General features: G+C 39.5%; 1 long non-coding RNA gene, 1 other non-coding gene and 1 pseudogene across 2 annotated transcripts; all 3 read right to left on the bottom strand.

Annotated features, from left to right (window-relative positions):
- Positions 1-435: 435 nt before the first annotated feature.
- LOC122422841 lies at positions 436-23,029 on the bottom strand. The gene is made up of 5 exons (XR_006263978.1): positions 23,020-23,029; positions 21,133-21,136; positions 19,814-19,819; positions 16,181-16,182; positions 436-559 (listed from the first exon to the last, which is right to left on the bottom strand). It is a non-coding gene; the product is annotated as an uncharacterized LOC122422841 (long non-coding RNA).
- LOC122422952 lies at positions 439-629 on the bottom strand (annotated as a pseudogene).
- On the bottom strand, positions 21,206-21,277 carry TRNAC-ACA. The gene has a single exon. It is a non-coding gene; the product is annotated as a tRNA-Cys (tRNA).
- Positions 23,030-24,966: the final 1,937 nt, after the last annotated feature.

The raw sequence follows: 24,966 nt of genomic DNA, 5'->3' as shown, positions 1-24,966 counted from the left end.
CGTTGAAACTTTTTCTAGCACAATAATATTCTTTAATATTATGGCTCTGGTTAGAAAATAAAACATTTTAGACAGATGAATTAATTCCTCATGCCAAAATAGTAATGATTTTAAAACATTGAAAAACTTTTCATTTTATAATAATTTTAGACTTTTAAAAAAATTACTAAAAATAAGAACTGTACATATTCTCCACTCAGATCCTCTAGATGTTTATATCTTGCCTAGTTGAAGTGAAATTCTCAAAATTCCTTCAAACATTCCTTAAGGAATTTTCTTTTCTTTTTTTTAACTTAAGGAATGTCTTCAGTCTCTGTTTTTGGATGAGACTGTCCACTATTCTTGGACTTTAAAACTCCCATACCCACTTTACAGATTGGAGAAGATAATTCTTTACCACATCCTCATATTTACTTTTTTTTTTTTTTTTCACCCGAAGCCACTCAGACTACGTTCTCTCCCTCTTCATCTCCAAAAAGGAAAAGAAGAACGATCATCAATGGCTAATAGCAGCTGCAGAAGCAACACCAAAAGCCGGCTTCACGCTCAGGAGAGAACGCTGCGTCTCCTCCTCGTGGCCTCATATTTACTTTTAAAAATTCTAACCTCATCTCCAGTTGGAGAAGGAAATGGCAACCCACCCCAGTATTCTTGCCTACAGAATTCCGTGGACAGAGGAGCCTGGTGGGCTGCTGTCCATAGGGTCACACAGAGTCAGATAGGACTGAAGCGACGTAGTATGCATGCACGCATTGGAGAAGGAAATGGCAACCCACTCCAGTGTTCTTGCCTGGAGAATCCCAGGGACGGAGGAGCCTGGTGGGCTGCCGTCCATAGGGTCACACAGAGTCGGACATGACTGAAGCGACTTAGCAGCAGCAGCATCTCCAGTATTTTTCCTTATAAGGAGCTAGAGAAACACTACAGATATGGTAGGCTGGGTTCTGAATAATTTGTCTTTGATTTAAGCTTAAGGCTTTGTTCTAGAGAATTCCTCTTAGAATAGAACACAGAAATGGAAAACAAGAAATGTTAGTAAAGCGCTTTGTGTGACAAAGTTGGCTGCAAAATCCAAAAAAATGAATGTTGGTATTTTAGCTTTCCCTAGGTTACAATTTTAAAAAAATTGTTATTGCCCAGAAGTGCTTAAGAGATTACAGCCGTTACATTTTTTTCTTTTAAGGTTAAAAGTCCTGAGAATAACTTTGCAGTCAAACTGCTTATTTTTGTTATTTTGGAGATGAATCTGTAATGTTTAAATGGTGCCAGGTAGGGTTCCTCCCTCTACCTTGAAGCTGTTTGACACTGTTAATCTTTTACATGCAAGCATTTCATTTTAAAACTATATTCCAGACGAAATAAGCTTAGCATCCTCAAGCAAAATATTTAAAATCTAATTGTAATTAACTTGACTTGTATTATGGTTTATTGTTAGCATGGGCCTTTCAATTGCTTTGGCTGATTTTATGAATTTTGATACTCGTCTTGATAAGCTCACATAGAGAGACATTTGGAAGTGGTGTTGGTGAAATATGGCTTAAAATTCAGGAATATGGGCAGGCAGTTATATAAATTCAATGTAGATTCATATTTTATTTTTATGTGTACAATTTAATAATTTCAAATTTAACAGAGTATTTCTTCTATGAAGTTCACCATTATGTTCATCTTTCTTAGAGGATTAGTGAGATTAAGGCAATAGTGTTAACTCAAAGCTAAGAAATTAAACTGTGAAAGCCAAAGAGTCAGGCTTAGAGTGCTATAACGAAAGTCTATCCAAAAAGAAATAAATTGGGGTAAGAATTAGAATACTTCCCATATAACTCAGTTTTTTATTTTCTGTCCTTTTTAATTGGGAAAAGAGTCCTTGGTCCAAATGGACATGTTAGGTTATCAAAAGACCTAGTGCTATTCCTATGACCTTAGGAATATTATTAGTGCCCCAAGAGTGTCATAACCAGATATCATTGATAAGATTAAGTTTCTTAAACTAGATTCCCAAAGTAAAGTATAAAATATGAGGATGAATTTAAATTTATCACTGAAGAAAGCTAAAGTCTACCTGTGTAAAAATGTTGATACCAATTGGACTATGTTAAGGATGGCAGCTGGGTGGAGGAAGAAGGGGATAACAGAATTCATCTGTGTGGACAAGTTTGGACATGTTTATCTGTTGAGTAACAGAAAATCCTGACTCAAAATGGTTTACACAATAAGGACTATTTATTATCTCACATGGCAGTAAGTCCAAATGTGAACAGCTCCAGATTTGGAGCTGTTGATTCAACTACTCAACAAGAGCAGGAATATAAGTTCCCTGCATCTTTCTGTTTTGCCCTCTTGGACCTGTTGACTTAGTTCCCCACATGGTTGCAAGGTGGCTGCCATAGCTCCAGGAATCATTACCAACACAGTGACATTGGGCACAGCTGGTGGTTATCCCCAACTATCTTTTTTGTTAATAAGGAGAGCTTTTCCAAAATTTCCCACACATCATAGTATCCAGAATTATACCTCATGTGCATATTCAAACTAATCCTTGACAATAAGAACAGGAAACCAGGCAGAGTGGAGTAGGTCTTCCTTCCTCTCCTGAGCATCACAATGTACAGAGAGGAGGAGATACCCAAACAATATAGGCATCTTTTTAGCAAAAGGGAAAAGAGAGAACTGGATTTTGGTTTCTTCTACTATAAGTAGCATCATTTTTCCATCTCTAATCAAACTTCAATATTTAGTATGATGGGATTGGGATTCTTTACCAACTGAGCTATCAGGGAAGCCTGAAGGGTTTGGGAGGAGCTATCAAATGAATTTACCACATATGGGCCAATGTATTAATAAACCAATGTGTCAGAAAGACATTGAGGGAAAGGAAGTGCTAACTACTTTAGTCAATGAGTAAAAGTTCAGCAGTGCTGTGAGGGCTGAAGTGCATCAGTGCTGTGACCCACAAAAGAGCAGTTAACCTTCTTCATCTCAAATCTTTTTCAGCTATCTATAGAAGAGAATTTCTATTTTAAGGTGAGACTTCTGAAGAATATCTGACTGTGGAGTTTATGGGGAGGATTCTGAAAAAAGGATGCATTTTGTGTTATCTTAATAATATGATCTATCCTGAGGCTTGTTTGAAGTTGGCAAATAGAAGCATGTGGTTCCCAAAGAGATTTTTGTGTCTCTACCTATAGAAGAAATGTGGAAATTTTAAACACGTTTGAAATGTAAAAATATAGTTTATAGCTTATCAAAGTATATGGTAGATAAGAAATGTGACTGATTATTCTAATCCTTTACTTTGAAACTATGTTGCATGGCGTGGCCCATAACTTCTCATTCTTCCACTTACTGTAACAATAAAATCATATAAATAATAATAAAAAAGCTAAGAACCCTTTACTTCATTACCTGTGTATGTGAATATAATTCTGGTTAATTGCTTGTCTGTCCCCACAAGACTAAGCTCTCATAATGGTTTCTGAATTTTCATGTAGGATGGCCTAGGGGCTGCAATCTCTCTGAGGGGAGGAATGTATGGAGGACTTGAAGTTTTATTTGCCTAGTGCTAAAATCTTTGTGAAAAATGAGAAGAATGGTAGTGAGAGTAAGCATGGAGATGCTGGTTGAGATGATGGAGTTTCAAGCACCCCTCCAACCACAATTTGTTTTATGATGAGCAACTCAAAACTGGCTCTATAGTTCACTGTCATATCCCCAGCACCAAGAAATGTGATTCCAAACACCTGTTGAATGACAGGATAACGAGAATCTGTTCCCATTTGTCAAAGGTAGAACCCAACTAACTTGTCACATGAAGTAATGAGTGGTGACTTTTTATTTGTTTTCCTAATTGTAAAGCCCGTAGGAAGTGGAATGACAGATTTAAAAAAAAAAATTAAACTCAAGTAGTCTAATTTTGCATATGTGTATTCCCCCTCTTTAGCATAAATCTTCAGGTGATTTTTTTTTTGTGAAAAGATACAACAGAAATAAATATTCTCAGTCCTGTTTATATCTGAAAATATCTCTATCTCATCCTTACATTTGATGGGATACTTCGATGCTGAATTTTAGTCAAAATTATCTGCTGTCAGAATTTGTGGCCATTTCTTTTCTACCTTCTAGCCTTTACTGCAACTGGTATATAAAGTGTTGGTCTTGAAATTTGTCTTCAAAGTACCCTGGAATTCAAGTAAAGAACTGTCAGAACTGATACAATTGATAGAGACAATGGAGTCTGCAAGTTGCATGTTCAAAATGATAGGATAAGTGCAGGCAGCAGGATTTAATGGTTATAAGCATGAACTTTGAGGTCAGACAGTCCTGAGTTTAAGCCATAGCTACCCTTGGTTTTTATTTGATGTGTTACTATGGGAAATTACTTAATCTCTAAGACTAGTTTCCTTATGCATAAAATGTAGGCGGTAACAGTGTCTATAATAGGATTGTTGTGATGAATCAATGGGAGTGCTCACATAACCTATAGTACATAAAAAGATCTCAGTAAAATATATTTTTACTCATGATTTTTGTCATAATAATACTTATATAAATGTCTTAATTAGAGTTTATGAGGCAGCTGAATTATACAAGAAGTACATTATAAAAAATTATGAAAAAGCTAAGAACATTGAAGTGAAAATTCAAACAGCATAAATGTGAATAAAACAAAAATGAAAAGACTTTATTGTCCTACAGCCTAACCTTACTTCCCAGAGGAAGCCTCTGAAAAATATTTAAAAATTAATTTTTATGTAAAATGTCTCCAGAATACTCATTAAGGTGATTTATCAACTTTAAATAGTGTCAATTGACCCTACACCATAAATATTAGTGAATTAAGGCTGCTTGCATATTTTCTTTCTACCCTCACCACACTAGCTTCATTTGAGTTAATTATTTTTTAGTGTTTCTATTGATTACTTTTGTAATTTTAAATTATATACCTAACCCCTATTTCTTGATATGATTTAGACAAAGTCTTGCTCCCTGTGATTGACATGAACAAATTAGCATTCCTATCCTTTCCAATTCCTCTTCCCATATAACCAACTCACAACTATTATCACATATGTTACTTGTACATTGTCAAGATATATCATATTTGTATTGTGTTTGGATATACATGTTGGTCTGTAGGTTGATTGTGAAAATAGAAAATCAACAGAGAGTTTTTATTTTATTTTTTTAAATATTCTTTTTTAAAAATAGGCACATTTGGTTTGTTTATTTATTTTTTTTTGTCCATATGGCATGTGGGATCTTAGTTCCCTAACCAAGGATTGAACCCGGGGCCCCTGCAGTGGAAGCACAGAGTCTTAACCCGTGGACCACCAGAGAAGTCCCAATAGAGTTTTTATAATATATCAATAATTTCTTTGCCAAACCAAATAGTATGATTGGACTTAGGGAGAGGTATAATTTTAATGGCACAAAATTAGTGTTGCTTATAAAAGAATGTCATAAGCACAAAGTTCAGATGGACTTTTTGTTTTAACACTCTGTCATTTTTCAAGATCATGCCACTGTTTATTTGGACCTCATTCTTTTTCATATTTGTTTTTCCTGACACTTTGTCTTTTATATAAGAAAGACAGCCTAACCTAACATTGTCAGCTGTTTAACCATAGTTTTTCTTTAATACAGATTGACCATATTAGTGTACAAGGGAAATAAATTTTCTCGGGCTTTTACTTCTTAAACTATGTCTATCTTACCCTCATGTTGATAGGATTCTTAGGTATTGAATTTCGGATTCAGTATTATTTCCTCTGAATTTGAGACCATTGTTTGTCTGTCTTCTAGCACTTTGTGTGACTGATGTTAAATCTAGTGTCATTATGTTTCTCATTCCTATGGGTGAAATCTGTCTTTGCTTCATGTGGTTTGTTTCATCCTCAGGAAGGTCTTCAGATCATCAGCTCCTTATTGCAAAATTCAGGCTCAAATTGAAGAAAGTAGGGAAAACCACTAGCCATTCAGGTATGACCTAAATCAAATCCCTTATGATTATACAGTGGAGGTGACGAATAGATTCAAGGGATTAGATCTAGTAGACAGAGTGCCTGAAGAACTGTGGTTGGAGGTTTGTAACATTGCGTAGGAAGTGGTGACCAAAGCCATCCCCAAGAAAAAGAAATTAAAAAAGGCAAAGTGGTTGTCTGAGCAGGACTTACAAATAGCTGAGGAAAGAAGAGAAGTGAAAGGCAAAGGAGAAAAGGAAAGATATACCCAACTGAATGCAGAGTTCCAGAGAATAGCAACGAGAGATAAGATAGCTTTCTTAAGTGAACAATGCACAGAAATAGAGGAAAACACAATAAAATGGGAAATAGAGATCTCTTTGAGAAAACTAGACACACCAAGGGAACAATTCACGCAAAGATAGGCACAATAAAGGACAAAAATGGCAAGGACCTAACAGAGGCAGAAAAGATTAATAAAAGGTGGCAAGAAATACACAGAAGAACTGTACAATAAAGCTCTTAATGACCCAAATAACCACCATGGTGTGGTCACTCACTTAGAGCCAGAAACCTTGGAGTGTGAAGTCAGTTGGGCCTTAGGAAGCATTACTACAAACAAAGCTAGTGGAGATGATGGAATTCCCAGCTGGCTATTTCAAATCCTAAAAGATGATGCTGGTAAAGTGCTGCACTCATTATGCCAGCAAATTTGGAAAACTCAGCAGTGGCCACAGGACTGGAAAAGGTCAGTTTTCATTCCAATCCCAAAGAAAAGCAGTGCCAAAGAATGTTCAAATTACTGTACAATTGTACTCATTTTACATTCCAGCAAGATTATCAAAATCCTTCACGCTAGCTTCAGCAGTACATGAACTAAGAACTTCCAGATGTATAAGCTGGATTTAGAAAAGGCAGAGAAACCAGAGATCAAATTGCCGACATATGCTGGATCATAGATAAAGCAAGGGAATTCCAAAAATCATCTACTTCTGCTTCATTGACTATGCTAAAACCTTTGACTCTGTGGATCACAACAAACTGTAGAATATTCTTAGTGAGATGGGAATACCAGATACATTAACTGCCTCCTGAGAAACTTGTATGCAGGACAATAAGCAACAGTTAGAACTAAACATGAAACAATGGACTGGTTCCAAATTGGGAAAGGAGTACATCATGGCTATATATTGTCACCCTCGTCACCCTTGCTTATTTAATTAACTTCTATGCAGAAGTACATCATGCGAAATTCCAGACTGAATGAATCACTAACTGGAATTAAGATTGCCTGGAGAGATATCAACAACTTCAGATATGCAGATGATACCACTTTTTTTTTTCCATTTATTTTTATTAGTTGGAGGCCAATTACTTTACAATATTGTAGTGGTTTTTGTCATACATTGACATGAATCAGCCATGGATTTACATGTGTTCCCCATCCCTGTCCCCCCTCCCACCTCCCTCTCCACCCGATCCCTCTGGGTCTTCCCAGTGCACCAGGCCCGAGCACTTGTCTCATGCATCCAACTTGGGCTGATGATCTGTTTTACCCTAGATAATATACATGTTTCGATGCTGTTCTCTCGAAACATCCCACCCTCGCCTTCTCCCACAGAGTCCAAAAGTCTGTTCTGTACATCTGTGCCTCTTTTTCTGTTTTGCATATAGGGTTATCGTTACCATCTTTCTAAATTCCATATATATGTGTTAGTATACTGTATTGGTCTTTATCTTTCTGGCTTACTTCACTCTGCATAATGGGCTCCACTTTCATCCATCTCATTAGAACTGATTCAAATGAATTCTTTTTAATGGCTGAGTAATATTCCATTGTGTATATGTACCACAGCTTCCTTATCCATTCGTCTGCTGATGGGCATCTAGGTTGCTTCCATGTCCTGGCTATTATAAACAGTGCTGCGATGAACATTGGGGTGCACATGTCTCTTTCAGATCTGGTTTCCTCAGTGTATATGCCCAGAAGTGGGATTGCTGGGTCGTATGGCGGTTCTATTTCCAGTTTTTTAAGAAATCTCCACACTGTTCTCCATAGCGGCTGTGCTAGTTTGCATTCCCACCAACAGTATAAGAGGGTTCCCTTTTCTCCACACCCTCTCCAGCATTTATTGCTTGTAGACTTTTGGGTAGCAGCCATCCTGACAACCCAAAACCTATGGAACACTGTAAAAGGAATGCTAAGGGGAAGGGTCAGAGCATTACAGGCTTCCCTCAAGAAACAAGAAAAAAGTCAAATAAATAACCTAACTCTACAGCTAAAGCAACTAGAGAAGGAAGAAATGAAGAACCTCAGGGTTAGTAGAAGGAAAGAAATCTTAAAAATGAGGGCAGAAATAAATGCAAAAGAAACTAAAGAGACCATAGCAAAAGATGATACCACTTTAATGGCAGAAAGTGAAGAGGAACTAAAGAGCCTCTTGATGAAGGTGAAAGAGAAGATTGGAAAACCTGGCTTACAACTCAACATTCAAAAAACAAAGATTATGGCATCTGGTTCTATCACTTCATGACAAATAGATGGGGAAAATGTGGAGACAGTGTCAGATTTCATTTTATTGGTCTCCAAAATCAATGCGGTTGGTGACTGTAGCCACAAAATTAAAAGCTGCTTGCTTGCTCTTTGAAAGAATAGCTATGAGAAACCTAGACAGCATATTAAAAAGCAGAGACATCACTTTGCTGACAAAAGTCTAAATAATCAAAGCTATGGTTTTTCCAGTAGTCATGTATGGATGTGAGAGTTGGACCATAAAGAAGGCTGAGTGCTGAAGAATGATGCTTCAAACTGTGGTGCTGGAGAAGACACTTGAGAGTCCCTTGGACAGCAAGGAGATCAAACTAGTCAGTCCTAAAGGAAATCAACTCTGAATATTCATTGGAAGGACTGATGTTGAAGCTGAAGCCCCAGTACTTTGGCCACCTGATGCAAAGAGCCAACTCACTGGAAAAGACCCTGATACTAGGAAAGACTGAGGGCAAAAGGAGAAGGGGGAAACTTAGGATGAGATGGTTGGATGGCATCACTGACTCAATGGACATGAGTTTGAGAAAACTCAGGGAGACAGTGAAGGACAGGGAAGCCTGGCATGCTGCAGTTATGGGGTTGGAATGAGTCAGACACAACTTAGTGACTGAACAATAGCAACGACTTTATCCTTGGGGCTCTTGAAATTCACTGGGGTTGGTTCAGGTCTTCTGCTTGGCTGTCACTGGCACTCTCATATGAAGACTCATGTTGTTCTTCAGCTCTGGGAAATCTTCTTCAGTAATTTTTTATTTATTTCATTATCTTATCTCTTTTTTCTTACTTTTTATGAGATACAAATGTGTTCTAGAGGATTTATCTTCTATGCATTAACTTTTCTTTCATATTTTCTCTTTTTCTTTTGATTGTATAATGTATGTGACCCTTTTATATTTGTCAATCATATTTTTAGTTTCCAAGGACAATTTGTTTTCTATTTGCTTTTTTTTTTTGGAAGGAAATGTTTATAATATCATCTTAGCTATCTCTGGGAATACTAAGTGGCTTTCTTTTGTATCAGGTCAGTGTTTTCTTTACTTGTCTTGGTTCTTTTCTCTTGGATTCTTGCTGTTCCTTGGATACCATTAATGCTTGATTTTCTGCTCAGGTTCATAATTAAAGAACAAAGTTCATAGATAAAGGTGGCTGCTGTGGATTTTCTCTGTATCATTGTGGAAAGGCACTGATTTTTGAAAGATCTTTTTTTAATTGAAAAATTAATGCATACTGATACTAAAAAATTAAAAGCAAAAAAATAAAAAATGAAATGAAAAGGGGTATATACTGAAAATCATGAACCTCTCAGAAACCCTCTCAACTGTTAACCGCTTTTACTTAGACCGTTTCTTTAGTCTCCTTCTAGGAAGTTTATATCTATATATAGTCACTATTTTTACAATAATGGTAGTAAGTTATACATGTTGTTCTTCACTTTGCTTTAAAAATGATTTGTTTTGCCTGTGGATATATTATTCTTTTTCATGGCTGCAGAGTTTTACTCTGAGTGGAAGTGTTTCCCTATTGATGGGAAGAAGTTAGATTCCATCTAATCTTTTGTATCACAAATGTTACTGCACCAAATATCCTTGTATAAACTTCTTGGGGCTTGAAAGTGAAAGTTTACTCACTCAGTCGTGTCTGACTCTTTGTGACTTCAGTGGACAGAAGAGCCTCCTCTGTCCATGGAATTCTCCAGGCAAGCATATTGGAGTGTATAGCCATTGCCTTCTCGAGGGGATCTTCCCAACCCAGGGATCAAACCCAGGTCTCCTGCCTTGCAGGCAAGTTCTTAACCAGTAAATATTTTTAAAGGAGATATTTCTGGATTACAGGGTATGTGTATTTGAAGCATGGATTAAATATTTTTGTTAAATTAGTTAATTTATTGTATGGATTATAGGTGTTCATTGGAGAAAAGTCCAAAGGTACAAAAAGATATAGTAAAAATTAAATCTTTTCCAACCCTTCCTTGTCTTCCTCTGATACCCTTCTCAATCTCAGCCAGACTTTTATTACATACAGGGGTTTGTGAGTGTGTTCGTGTGCATTGAAACTTTTGTAACATATGGATGTGTGCGTCTGTGTGTGTTTCTTTTCAAGTAAACTCCTAGAAGTAAGGAGTTTAAAGATATGGGAGTCATTTCTTTTTAAAAGTGAGTGAATATTTTTTCTGTGAAAAATATTCATATTTTATATTTTTAAATGGAGCCATTTTGGCCCTCCTGTATGTGCCATGAGTCAGGTCCTGAGAGTTACATCTTATGCTCCTTCACTCACTCCTGCTTTTCCCAAATCCACATTCCATATGGATGCCAAGGGTTTTACCGGGGATGGATGTTTCTCTTCACTTGTATCAGGACGGAGTAGATTCTTGGGGATGGATGTTTCTCTTCCCTTGTGTCAGGACGGAGTAGATTCTTGGGGATGGATGTTTCTCTTCCCTTGTGTCAGGACGGAGTAGATTCTTGGGGATGGATGTTTCTCTTCCCTTGTGTCAGGACGGAGTAGATTCTTGGGGATGGATGTTTCTCTTCCCTTGTGTCAGGACGGAGTAGATTCTTGGGGATGGATGTTTCTCTTCCCTTGTGTCAGGACGGAGTAGATTCTTGGGGATGGATGTTTCTCTTCCCTTGTGTCAGGACGGAGTAGATTCTTGGGGATGGATGTTTCTCTTCCCTTGTGTCAGGACGGAGTAGATTCTTGGGGATGGATGTTTCTCTTCCCTTGTGTCAGGACGGAGTAGATTCTTGGGGATGGATGTTTCTCTTCCCTTGTGTCAGGACGGAGTAGATTCTTGGGGATGGATGTTTCTCTTCCCTTGTGTCAGGACGGAGTAGATTCTTGGGGATGGATGTTTCTCTTCCCTTGTGTCAGGACGGAGTAGATTCTTGGGGATGGATGTTTCTCTTCCCTTGTGTCAGGACGGAGTAGATTCTTGGGGATGGATGTTTCTCCTCCCTTGTGTCAGGACGGAGTAGATTCTTGGGGATGGATGTTTATCCTCACTTGTGTCAGGACAGAGTAGATTCTTGGGGACGGATGTTTCTCCTCCCAGGTGTCAGGACAGAGTAGATTCTTGGGGATGGATGTTTGTCCTCACTTGTGTCAGGACAGAGTAGATTCTTGGGGACGGATGTTTCTCTTCCCTTGTGTCAGGACAGAGTAGATTCTTGGGGACGGATGTTTCTCTTCCCTTGTGTCAGGACAGAGTAGATTCTTGGGGACGGATGTTTCTCTTCCCTTGTGTCAGGACAGAGTAGATTCTTGGGGATGGATGTTTCTCTTCCCTTGTGTCAGGACAGAGTAGCTTCTTGGGGATGGATGTTTCTCTTCCCTTGTGTCAGGACAGAGTAGCTTCTTGGGGATGGATGTTTCTCTTCCCTTGTGTCAGGACAGAGTAGCTTCTTGGGGATGGATGTTTCTCTTCACTTGTATCAGGACAGAGTAGATTCTTGGGGATGGATGTTTATCCTCACTTGTATCAGGACAGAGTAGATTCTTGGGGATGGGTGTTTCTCTTCCCTCGTGTCAGGACAGAGTAGATTCTTGGGGATGGATGTTTATCCTCACTTGTATCAGGACAGAGTAGATTCTTGGGGATGGATGTTTATCCTCACTTGTATCAGGACAGAGTAGATTCTTGGGGATGGATGTTTATCCTCACTTGTATCAGGACAGAGTAGATTCTTGGGGATGGATGTTTCTCTTCCCTTGTATCAGGACAGAGTAGATTCTTGGGGATGGATGTTTCTCTTCCCTTGTGTCAGGACGGAGTAGATTCTTGCAGTTTTATATGCTCTCCATTCCTCCCTTCTAGCGTTAGAATCCATGGCAGGTGACAAATACAGAAATAGTGTTTGGTTCATTTGGTCTCTCTTCAGCACGGTTGAAGGTAAATGGTGCAATTAGATGTTTGCATAACAACATAAAGAAGCCAATATTTGATGCTGGGCAACTATCGGTGCAGAACAGTGTAATTGCTGAAATACTGTTTGTCTTCCTACCCTTTCATTACTATCATTTTCGTTCATTTCTAGTGCCTCTTACAAGCTTTCATTTCTCCATCTGTGGACAGTCTTGGTTGAGTGTATGAGGTTTCTAGTGGCACTGATCTGCAGAGAGGCATATACCCCTTATTATAGCACTAAAAGAATCAGAACAGTGTCAAGAAAGCATAGTTTTTGTATTGAAATTTGCAAAGATGAGTAGTTTGTTTCATTAATTTTCATTGTTAGTTTAGGTGAACATTGTGGAGATTTACATTGATAAATAAAGCAAGACTGGGTGGTAGAATGTTAATGGAATTTAAAAAATCAGCATATGTGTGATTGGAAACCATCTGTGTCTCCCAGAAACTGTGTGACCTTGGCAAAATGAAAGTAATATCTGTGTGTCTCCACTTTCTCAACTGTAAATATTCATAGGATTGTTGAAGGGATTAAAGAGATAATGTAAGCAAAGGACCTTTTCAAGTGCCATCAGTGTTATGTAAAATTATAATGTTAACGTAAGACATAGAGCTTATTAAAATCAACAAGATTAATTTTCATTATAATTTCCAACATTGCACATTATGCTAGATTATTAGTTTCAGATACATTGTGTTTTCACAGTTTAATGGAAAATATGGAAGGTCATAGGTTTTTGGATGGGGTATTTCATGATTGACATATATCTTGGCCTTAATGAATGTTGCCAAAATCCCAATAGGACCAGAGCCCAGGTGTAGTGGAGCCAAGGTCAGAAGGACTGGTGATGATAGACTGGAAAAGGCATGGTATGCCAGCCCTGAGGAGAGTGGATCTTACTTGTTGAATATTGGAAATCTGTGGGGCTGTCACTTTGGAAGCATGATATGGAATATAGAAAGATACCAACAGACACAACAAGAGGGTGAAAAATTCTTCAGTGGCAAAGGATCCCCAGAAACAGCCTCACTTGGAATAACTACATAAGGCAGAAGTCTATTTGGCATAGTCCCACATGGAAGCAAAAGTCTCCCAAAGTTCTGTAGAGGGCACTGCTGCTGCTGACTATTTCTGTTGGTGGTGAGTTGGCCAGGAGTGAGAGGTTCACCTTTACATTCTTGGCGGGTTTTATAGCCTCCTGCCACCTGTCTGACTGTGTTGTAGACACTGGCTTGGGTATACTTGCTTACCAGGTGCAAGAAACTGTTCCAGAAGAAGCTCAGCCCATCTCTAAGTCTTTACTCAAGAGATTGGGTGGTGGAATTGACACGCTGAGGAGATCTAGGCTGTAGGCATGTCTGAGTTTATTCCTGCAGGGTGCAAACAAGGTTTGTAAGAAGCGGGAAAAACAGTTTCAGAGCACAATGGATTGGTTAAGGAGGAGGCTGAGAGCAGGGAGACCATTGAGGACCATGGCCATAGGTGAGGAATGAAGTAGCTGTGTCTTAAGTTGGAAGGTGTAGTGGGAAGGGAGATGGCAGAGACAGTGTGAGAGAAGAATCAATCTTAGAGGAATTAGAAGAATGAATATTAGAAAGGTGGGAGGTGGGAGGGAAGAGGAGGAGGAGAAGAGATGTGACAGTGTCTACCAGGAGGCTGGAAATGGGACAGGAGGTAATGGATCGGGGCACAACCTTTAGAAGAATGACATGGCCATAGGACATGACAAAAACTGGTTAGAACTGATGGCTAGGTCCAAGATGGTGGGAGATTTGATTTCCAGTAGAACTTGAGCCTCAGTATACACTCATTGTAATACATTAGCATGCTAAATGACATACCCACCAGCATCATGACCATTCTGAGGCCAACCATAAAAGGTCAAAAAAGTGGGCAGTGGCCCAATTCCCGGAAATCCCCACTCACTTCCCCGAAATAATTGGAATGGTCTTCCCACTCACTGGGCTGTGAAATTACCCAGCCCATAAAAACTAACCATGCCGTGTTTCAGGACCCTGTCATTTCCTTTCATCTTCTGAGATGGCCTTACACTCCGTGGAGTATGTTTCTGTCTAAGTAAGTACATTTCTTAGCTATCATTTCATCCCTGAATTCTTTTGCGAGGAAGAAAGGACCTTAAATTCACTGACAGCAGAAAGGCAAAAGTTAAAAGAGCATTCAGAATTAGAGGGACAGAGAATAAATTTGGAAAGTTTCATTTACAAGCCAAAGGGGAAAAACTTGGTATAATAGAAGGTTCTACAAACTGTATTCCAGTGAAACAGTTTGCTTTCACAGAAGAGTTTGATTAAGATCTTACAAGATCTAATTTGAGAGAGGATGCTCAGCACCCATGCTGGCTCCGCCTTCTGTTGCCTTCCTTTAGGTCTGTGGTGCAGAAATCTTGGCACTCAGAAATCTTGGTTGAATGACTATGTGGAGCTGCAGTGTCTGGTGGACCCTGAAAGCAGCACGGTGCTCAAGGTGAGACCCACCAATTTTGAGTTATCACCCACTTACTTAGACACCATGTGTACCAGTGGTGTTCAACTTTGCTGTGCGTAAGAATCACTTGGGGAACTTTAAAAAAATCCTTAGGCCAGGGTACTATACAGACCAAATGCATTCCCCTTCTCTGGGGATTTTAATATGCATTCAAGGGTCAGAAACACAGCCAGATATCCCCTCTGAGGGAAAAGCATTGTTGCCGCTCAAACAGTATTGTCCTCTTGAACTGCCCTTGTGGAGTTGGTGGTGCAGGCATTCTTTCTGTGTGAACCTGCCCATGCTGCACTACAAGGCGGTATAGAAAGATGTGGGAGGTGTGGAGGAGCTCGAGGGACTGGGGAAGAAGAAGTCAGAGAGGGAAGAGGAACCAGGGAAACACCACGGCCAGGTCACCAATAGAGCGGCCTTCAGAAGTGTGAGTTGGTCATCAGTGCCTGTCACGGCCAGATGCTGTGGTGATTTAGGCATGGTGAGGAGCCAGAAGAAGCCAGAGGGTGGCATTGAGTTTCAGCATATGGTGTTTGGAAGACAGTGTGTGAAATAAGTAAGGAGTAGGAGCCTGAAAACCTGGAAGTAGTGAGTACTGACAGAGGTGATCAACTGATGGCGCATGTGCCTCACAAATGTACTTTGAATGACCTTCACAGAATTGTCCTTCAAAGCATTCAAATGCTACAGAAATAGTTTTCAACACTTATAACTTGGGCAGTTTCATATAAAACATAATTTTTTATTTCTCTTGAAAGAACTGGGAGATCTGATACTAAGTGTTTGCTTCCTGTTGGCAATAATTGGTCATCTACCTTAGAAATAACTGCTTTCTTGGTTCACCACACAGTCCTGTCCCTGTGGTTATCCTTTCCACTCAGCTCATTTCTCTCATGTGCATGAACTCCCTGGACTCTGTAGGAAAGTGAATTTAAGACTTGGACTTGATGCAAATATCTGTTAGGTGGTGTGGAAGGGAGAGGAGGAGCCCCGGGCTCCTTTTGTAGGTGTTAAAGAGGAAACCAAAAGCCCTGAATGGCATCCCTTGTGTTAAAGCCCATACCAAACTTAGATTTAGCACCTGACTTAGTGGCAGTTAGGGCTTCCCTGGTGGCTCAGACGGTAAAGTGTCTGCCTACAATGTGGGAGACCTGGGTTCAATTCCTGAGTCAGGAAGATCCTCTGGAGAAGGAAATTGCAACCCATTCCAGTACTCTTGCCGGGAGCGTGGTAGGCTACAGTCCATGGGATCATTAAGAGTTGGACACGACTGAGCCACTTCACTTTTCACTTTCACTTTTAGTGGTAGTTTCAACCTTCCCCAGAACAGAACCTTAGTCAGCCCACCTGGAATATTCTGATCAGCATCAAGGAGGTAATCTGTCCCGTGGGCCCTCTCTATTGCCCACCCCTGCCCCCCAAAGGAAGAAGATAATAATCTGCATTATAGACCTCTGCTCTTCCCTCAAAAGAAGATGACCTGGCTTGAAACAGTCCTTTCTTTTCTTTTGCTAATAGCTTCTTGCCCCACCCTCCTGCTTGTAAGAACCTCCAGTTTTTGTATAGCCTTTCACTTGTTCAGTCGCTCAGTCCTGTCCAACTCTTCGCGATCCCATGGACTGCTGCACGCCAGGCTTCCCTGTCCTGCACAATATTCTGGAGCTTGCTCAAACTCATGTCGCTTGAATCGGTGATGCCACCCAGCCATCTTGTCCTCTGTCATCCCTTCTCCTCCTGCTCTCAATCTTTCCCAGCATCAGGGTCTTTTCTAATGAGTTAGCTCTTCACATCAGGTGGCCAAACTGTTGGAACTTTGGCTTTAGCATCAGTCCTTCCAACGAATATTCAGGGTTGATTTTCCTTTAGGATGGACTGGTTGGATCTCCTTGCAGTCCAAGGGACTCTCAAGAGTCTTATCCAACACCACAGTTCAAAAGCATCAATTCTTTGGCACTCAGCCCTCTTTATGGTCCAACTCTCACATCCATACATGACTACTGGAAAAACCATAGCTTTGACTATACGTATCTTTGTTGACAAAGTGATGTCTCTGTTTTTAATATGCTGTCTAGTTTTGTCACAGCTTTTCTTCCAAGGGGCACTAATGCTGAAGAAGCTGAAGTTGAACGGTTCTGTGAGGACCTACAAGACCTTCTAGAACTAACACCAAAAAAAGATGTCCTTTTCATCAAAGGGGACTGGAATGCAAGAGGAGGAAGTCAAGAGATACCTGGAGTAACAGGCAAGTTTGGCCTTGGAGTACAGAATGAAGCAGAGCAAAGGCTAATAGAGTTTTGCGAAGAGAATGCACTGGTCATAGCAAACACCCTCTTCCAACAACACAAGAGAAGACTCTACACATGGACATCACCAGATGGCCAACACTAAAATCAGATTGATTATATTCTTTGCAGCCAAAGATGGAGAAGCTCTAGGTAGTCAGCAAAAACAAGACCTGGAGTTGACTGTGGCTCAGATCATGAACTCCTTATTGCAAAATTCAGACTTAAATTGCAGTAGGTAGGGAAAATCACTAGGCCATTCAGGTATGACCTAAATCAAATCCCTTATGATTATATAGTGGAAGTGACAAATAGATTCAAGAGATTAGATCTGATAGACAAGAGTGCCTGAAGAACGATGGACAGAGGTTTGTAACATTGTACAGGTGACCAAAACCATCCCCAAGAAGAAGAAATCCCAAAAGGCAAAGTGGTTGTCTGAGGAGGCCTTACAAATAGGTGAGAAAAGAAGAGAAGCGAAAGATGAAGGAGAAAGTGAAAGATATACCCAACTGAATGCAGGGTTCCAGAGAATAGCAATGAGAGATAAGATAGCCTTCTTATGTGAACAGTGTGCAGAAATAGAGGAAAATAATAGAATGGGAAATACTAGAGATCTCTTTAAGAAAACTGGACATAACAAGGGAACGTTTCATGAAAAGATGGGCACAATAAAGGACAGAAACGGTATGCACTTAACAGAAGCAGAAGATATTAAGAAGAGGTGGCAAGAATACACAGAACTATGCAAAAAGATCTTAATGGCTCAGATAGCCACGATGGTGTGATCATTCACCTAGAGCCAGACATCTGGAGTGCGAAGTGAAGTGGGCCTTAAGAAGCATCGCTACGAACAAAGCTAGTGGAGGCAATGGAATTCCCAGCTGAGCTATTTCAAATCCCAAATGATGATGCTGTGAAACTGCTGCCTGCAAATGTGGAAAACTCAGCAGTGGCCACAGGACTGGAAAAGGTCAGTTTTCAAGCCAATCCCAAAGAAAGGCAATGCCAAAGAATGTTCAGACTACCACATAGTTGTACTCATTTCACAGCCTTTCAGAGTGCCCTTCTGTTTTCTAGATGGGATGCTTCCCAATTTATGAATGGCTGAATAAAGCCAATTAGATCTTCAGATTTACTTGGTTGAATTTTTTTTTAGCAGAGGTGCAGGGGGAGAAGTCCATGTTGAGGCTGTTGTGGGGAGTGGATAGCAGGGAATTGGAGCAGGTAGAGGGGAAGGTGGAATAAAGGAAGAGCTTCTGGGGGTTAGTCTGGAATAAGAACACAGAAGTGGGAAGGAAAAAGAGGGTGTTTGAAGATAGAAAATTTGGGGAGAAGAGGAAAGAACATGAGAGCCTGTTAGTATCACAAGTTCATCACCACTAGTTAGGTAGAGGACACAGCAGTGTGTCTGAGCAGTATGGAGAAGATTTGGAGCGATCATAATAGGAATGAAGGAAAGGAATTTAAACTCAGTATGGGAAGTGGGAAACTGGCCCTGAAAAGTACTCAGTACATAAGGATTTCTGATGACTTATTTAGAAACAGCTTTTCCTTATTGATTTGAGACAATAGTTTTAAAATAGAAAATTATCTTTTGTAGATTTTGGAGTCATGTTATTTTAAAACTCATCATTTTAAAATATAAAATTTCAGGGGCATTAGGGATAAGTTCCATATAAACCATTAGCATAATAAAGCTTATTTACATTTTATGGTAACTCAATTATATGTTGCAAAGTTTTCTGTTCCATTGTTTTTCCAGTGGTAGCACCATTTTATTAAATCATGTAAAGAAGTGGTTTAAAAGCACTTCTGCCAAAATATTCAAATGTTGTGATTCAAGCCAATATTTCTGTTTGACTGAACCCTTTCAGATAATATAAAAGCCATTTATATTTATTGAATGGAACAAATGTTTGTTTCTTAGGGAAATTTTTTTCTTTTTTGTTATTCAGGTCTGTTTATTTTTAGAGATGGAAGGCATTATATAAGCTGAAATGGTATTGCATCAAAATTATCCTTCATCAGTTTGTTTTATACCACTTATTTTTAATTGATGCTGGCAGCTCCTAGGTTGCTCACTGGTAAATTTGTTTTGCTGACTTAAGTATTTGGAGATTGTTTCATGAAGTCTGGAGAGCATTACAAATCCTGAACTTGTATTTTAGGAGGTCATGGCTTATAGAAAAGTGGGAAGAATAGTATTGTTTTATTGAATACTTTATAAGTTAGGCAGAAAATAAATTTTCATATTAAGAATTTACATATCTGTGTTTTGTATACTCCTTAGAATTGTGTTACATGACTTTTTGTACCATTTGATTTTCTTCACAAGGAGGGAAAATTTTCTATGCTTAAAAAGCAGTCTTATAAATTAGTTAACTGAATTATATAATATGAGGGATGCTGAGTGTTGGGGTTTGAAGGGGTCAATCTGTTCATTACATCTCCCAGCTGAGTTTTGAATCAACTGGGAAACAGACATAGGAAATGGACACTGAGGAAAAAAAAAGCAAAACAGGACTAGACTTAGATGTGGGGCCAGAATGGACTTCCTATTCCCCTTTCTTCCAAGTGTAGCTGGTGAGGCCTTTGTGGTGGACAGATTGTGCCTACAGAGCACTGTTTCCCTGCTGTCTTCTTGGAAGACCGTGGCCCAGCGCACACCGAGAGGCCGCTGGCGGCCTTGCATCGCTGACCTGCCCAGCGGTGAAGAGTGGACCAAGGACGTCAGGCTCTCAGCACAAGTCACAGGAAGTTGGTCCTTCTCCTGGAAGCCAGTGGGTAGGATCCAGATAGCTACAGTTTCCACAGCTAGAGCAGAAGTTCTTACTCTGAGAGCCTGCAAGAATCTGAGGACATAAAAGGAAGGTTCCACTTATACTAGGAAGCTCCGTTCCTACATACCTCTAACTAAGTGCCACACTGCACAAAGCTTTACAGTTAGGAATCATTTATCTGGGTTATTTCTTCTCTTAGCCCTGTGATTTATTGAAAATGGATATGATGGAAAGAGAAGGGCAGTTATACATAAAGTCATGAGAAGCACCATATTATTTATCAGCTAGCCTTTAACGTGTTGAGAGAGGATAATGTGGCCTGAGACAAGAAACTGCTCTATGTCTTTGCCCCTTCTTTCCTCCTCTTCTTTTCTACTTCCCTTTCTCACTGCCACTGATGAGGCAGGCAGCAAATCCATGAACCTAACGCCCAAAGTTCATTTCTAGACTTGAGTAACTGGGCCATGGTATAGTGAGGCTTTTACTTTTGCCTGATTAAATAGTTGCCCATAAAAAAGGACAAAGATGCTTTGTTTTTTAACTTGTGAAAAAATGTCACTTTATGAATTTGTTGCCCAAATTTTAGTTGACAAAACATGATCTGGTGACTACACCAATCACTCACAAATGATGCTCAGTTGAACTCAGATTTTCTCCTATCTGATCTCCTGGTTCCAGATTGTTGTTGTTGTTTAGTCGCTAAGTCGTGTTTGACGCTTTGTGACCCCATGGACTGTAGCTCACCCGGCTTCTCTGTCTGTGGGATTCACAGGCAAGAATACTCAAGTGGGTTGCCATTTCCTTCTCCAGGGGATTTTCTCAACCCAGGAATTAAAACCTGCATTGGCAGGCGGATTCTTTACCTCTGTGCCACCAGGGAAGCCTGGCTTCCAGACTAGCCTCCTCCAATTCCTCTTCCACAGTTCACTAGGGAAAGCTACTAAATTATATGGAAAAGCAAGAGAAGGCTAATTACCAAGTTCAGATGGATACCTTGGGGTGGGTATGTGGGAGTGGTCGGGGGGGAGATTGGGGAGGTCTTATGGTGCCTCAGAGGCGCTGGTAGAAATTTTTAAATTGCACGTTAAGTACAAAGTGAAAGTGAAGTCGCTCAGTTGTATCCGACTCTTTGCAACCCCATGGACTGTAGTCCACCACGCTCCTCCATCCATGGGATTCTCCAGGCAAGAGTACTGGAGTGGGTTGCTATTTCCTTCTCCAGAGGATCTTCCCAACCCAGGGATCGAACCCGGGTCTCCTGCATTGTAGGCAGATGCTTTACCGTCTGAGCCACCAGGGAAGTCAAGCTCATTCATTTTTATTGATATTTTTCTACTTTTCACCAGTATTATTTATACCTTTTTATAAATATTTCATCATTTGAAGTTACAAAACTATTTTAAATTATGAATATGAATCTTACCATTTATATTGTGCAATGCCAGTTTTCAGTGCATTTAACTCAAAATGGAAGCTCCAAAATAGCATAGTTTTATTTCATATATGTATATGTATTTTGTTTTTAGTAGATTAGTGGATGTGTTGTATAAAATGAACTCAATTGTTTTCATTTCACTTCTTGGTACTGTTACATTCTGCCAATGCTCTTCAGCTTACTGATGAGTAAGGAAGAACTGGAAGGAAAGGGAATTATGGGGTTTTTCTTTCTGTGTCATAATTTTCAGTGAGTTTGTCTATGTTTGGGGTGGCCTTTCTGTATTCTGGTGGTCTGTGGTTCCTTTTTATTGTGGAGGTTTCTCCCAGTGGGTGGGGTTGGACGATTGGCTTGTCAAGGTTTCCTGGTTAGGGAAGCTTGCGTCGGTGTTCTGGTGGGTGGAGCTGGATTTCTTCTCTCTCTTTTCGAAGACAGTGGGCTGCTTTTCTGGGTGTCTGATGTCCTCTGCTAGTGATCAGAAGTTGTTTTGTGGCGTTTGCTCAGCGTTCAAATGATCTTTCGACGAATTTGTGGGGGAGAAAATGGTCTCCCCGTCCTATTCCTCCGCCATCTTGGCTCCTCTCAGTGAGTTTGTCTAATAGAGGGAAGTAACTCATGTACGAAAGAATATGGTGAAGTTCTTCGATCTTGTTTTGTAAAATGCTGCTGCTTCCTTTTGCACTGAAAGTAAGCTCTGGCTAATATGGAAAACATGGCCTCTTGGGGTTGTCACTTATTGTTTTAAATATAACATACTTACTTTGTATTCACTTTGAGTCTCATAGAATTGTCTCACATTGTAGGTCCACTAGAATGCTATGCTGATGGGCATCATAAGTGCTATGCAGAAAATGAAGTCTGTATTTCTTCTGCTCATGTGCATGGTCATTGTCCCACTGGGCTTCTCTTACAAAACACAAGTTCAAAGGAAAAATTATTAAGAACTTCAGAATGGCAAGGACAGAACACTAAACCAAACCTGTAAACCTGTTGAGCACAGGTTTGTGATGAACAGGTCACACACCTGTGTCTGCTCATAGTCCTGATGGGGATTCTGGTTGGCCCAGGTTGGCTCAGGCATGGATCCCTGAATATAGCCCTTGGTCCAGTGTATGGAGCACTCTGATTGGCCAGGCCTGGCTCACCTGTCCACAAATGAAGCCAAAAACAAGGTATTGTCAGCTTTCCCAGCTAGGAGTAGTAGGGGAGTGCTTCCTCAAAAGATCCAACAATAGGCAAACAACAGATGTTAACTGTTGCTCTACATCTGTCTCCTTCACTTTCATCTCCTGCCCCTGTTTTTAACCCTTAAACACCCCATGGTGTTGCCTCAGGGACCTTTTCATCATTCCTAAAATATCCCAGGTTCTGGCATGTTGCTTTTGCAACACATTCTTCTTGGAACATGTTTCCTCTTCTGGAAAACTTTTACTAATTCCTTAACACTCAGTTCAAATTCACTTCCTCTGTGGAGTCTCCTCTGACTTCCTCTGGCAGAACAGTTTCTCACACCTTAAACATTTACTGTTCTTTATTTGTTTTTGAGTCACAGCACTGGCGCATCTATTCCAAAGCATCTGTATTCTTGTCTACTTCTCTTCCTAGACTCTGCACTCCTTGGGAGCAGGGACTGTCTTATCCTTTTTTTCAGTGTTCAGTGTAAATAAAGCAAATGCCTGTTACATAGTAGATTTTGGATAAGTGGTAAATAAAACACAATGAAAAGATGATGTCATAAATAATATTTTCAAGCTGCCTTCTCTAATATTAAACTGGTACCCCCAAAAGGATAAGTGAATCCTGTGTTTGGGATATCACTGGGAGCATAAGAGAATTTTCAGTTTCTTTTTTCTCAAGTACTGGGCTGTTTTCTGGATAATGGAAGCATCTCCTTGTTGAAAACTCTCAGAAGAGACCAATTAAATGCAAAACTCAGAGAGGTAACATTTTTTAATTCAGATAAATTTCCAAGAGTCTTTTCCTAAGATCAAGCATGCTGTCTGGGGATCAGTCCTTGATTACTGTCTGCTGACAGGCAGTAGACACCATTTTCCTCCTTGCTCACTGGGCAAATCAGCCCGGGGTTTTGGAACTCAAGAGCTACATGTGTTGCAAATATGAGAGGTCATGCATCACCTCTTATCATGATACTCGTCCTCGCATAATTATGCTCTATTGTAGTAGCACTGGCTAGAGGTGCAGGAAACAAATGATATGACCCTGTTCTCCCCTTGAGATCCCCTTTCCGGTTTCATGTATTTAGAAGCTCCATTCCAGCACATGTCAAAATGAAGGAGCTGCTGCTCAAAATTCTGCCTTTGGAAAATTTGCTCCAGGGAAGGAGCAGCCATTGGAACAATGTAGGCAATTTCCTGATGTTAGAAACAGGCTAAGCTGAAAGTGTAGAAAGCCCTCTGGAACTTAATACATGTAATTCTTGGACTCCAACAAGAAGGATAAAATATGGAACTAAAATACACATGATGAAATTGGCAACAATTAAAATTATATCAAAATAAGTTAAAAATTAATTATTCATAAGAAAATGATATGAATTAGTATAAAGAATAAAACAATAAAAAGAAATATGATCATGCAGAACTGTGAGAAGAAACCTCTATTGTCTCAATACCTCTGTTTTCTTGGCAAAATCTTGATCTATTTTTGCCCACTATACTTTAGGTTTAATCTTCAAATCTTGACTGTTCTCCAAGGAAATGAAACATATACAGATCATTTTTATGCAGTTGTACTTAAAATATTGTTTTTTTCTGGATAAATCACCCCACTAGCTATTATTTTCAGTTTGACATTGTATTAAAGTTTTGAAGTTGTTTTCTATTGCTCCATATTGTTGAAAACAAGCTGATAAAAGAAAACCTTAAATATAAACTGAAATGCAGTATATAATTGAGAGACTGCTGGAATTTTAAAAACATATAAAAATTGAGCAAGTCATGTGTGGGCTCCCATATTTCTAGTCCTGAATACTTTTTTGTCAATTTATTGATTCATAAAATGTTCACCATCCATCATATGTATAAGAAAACTGTAAACTATGATTAATGCACCTTGTAAGCATTATATTTTATTGGTCAGGATGCTGTATCATCATAGAAAAATTAATCACTTAAATCAATATTGAATTGAGATATATGGTTAGGATATCTAAAAACACTCTGTCTCTAATCATTATTTGGTGGTTTTTCTAATCCTGCAAGAAGATGAATGTCGTATTAGCTAATGACATCTGATTCAGGGCATCTTATAACTAACAGCTCCCAAGGAGAGAAAGTCCACTAATGGAGGTTGTTATTAAAGGGTAAAGGAAAGAATGTGACACAAAAAATTAAAGGTGCCAGAAAAAATGGGCTTTAAATTGAGAGTAATGAATGTGAAGTTTTGCTCTTGCATGGCAACAACAATCTGTCACCTCCCACACCCTTCTTGGATGAAAAAAACTAATTGGTCTCAGAGATAACATCTGCTAAATGTAGTGTCAGAATAACAGGTGGTTAGAAATGTGTTTAAAAAGCACCTTAATTAAATTGATA

The sequence above is a fragment of the Cervus canadensis genome, chromosome 20 (assembly GCF_019320065.1).
Source record: "Cervus canadensis isolate Bull #8, Minnesota chromosome 20, ASM1932006v1, whole genome shotgun sequence".
Taxonomy (NCBI): domain Eukaryota; kingdom Metazoa; phylum Chordata; class Mammalia; order Artiodactyla; family Cervidae; genus Cervus; species Cervus canadensis.
Note: the sequence above shows the minus strand (reverse complement) of the source record. Positions and strands in the feature narration are given on the sequence as shown.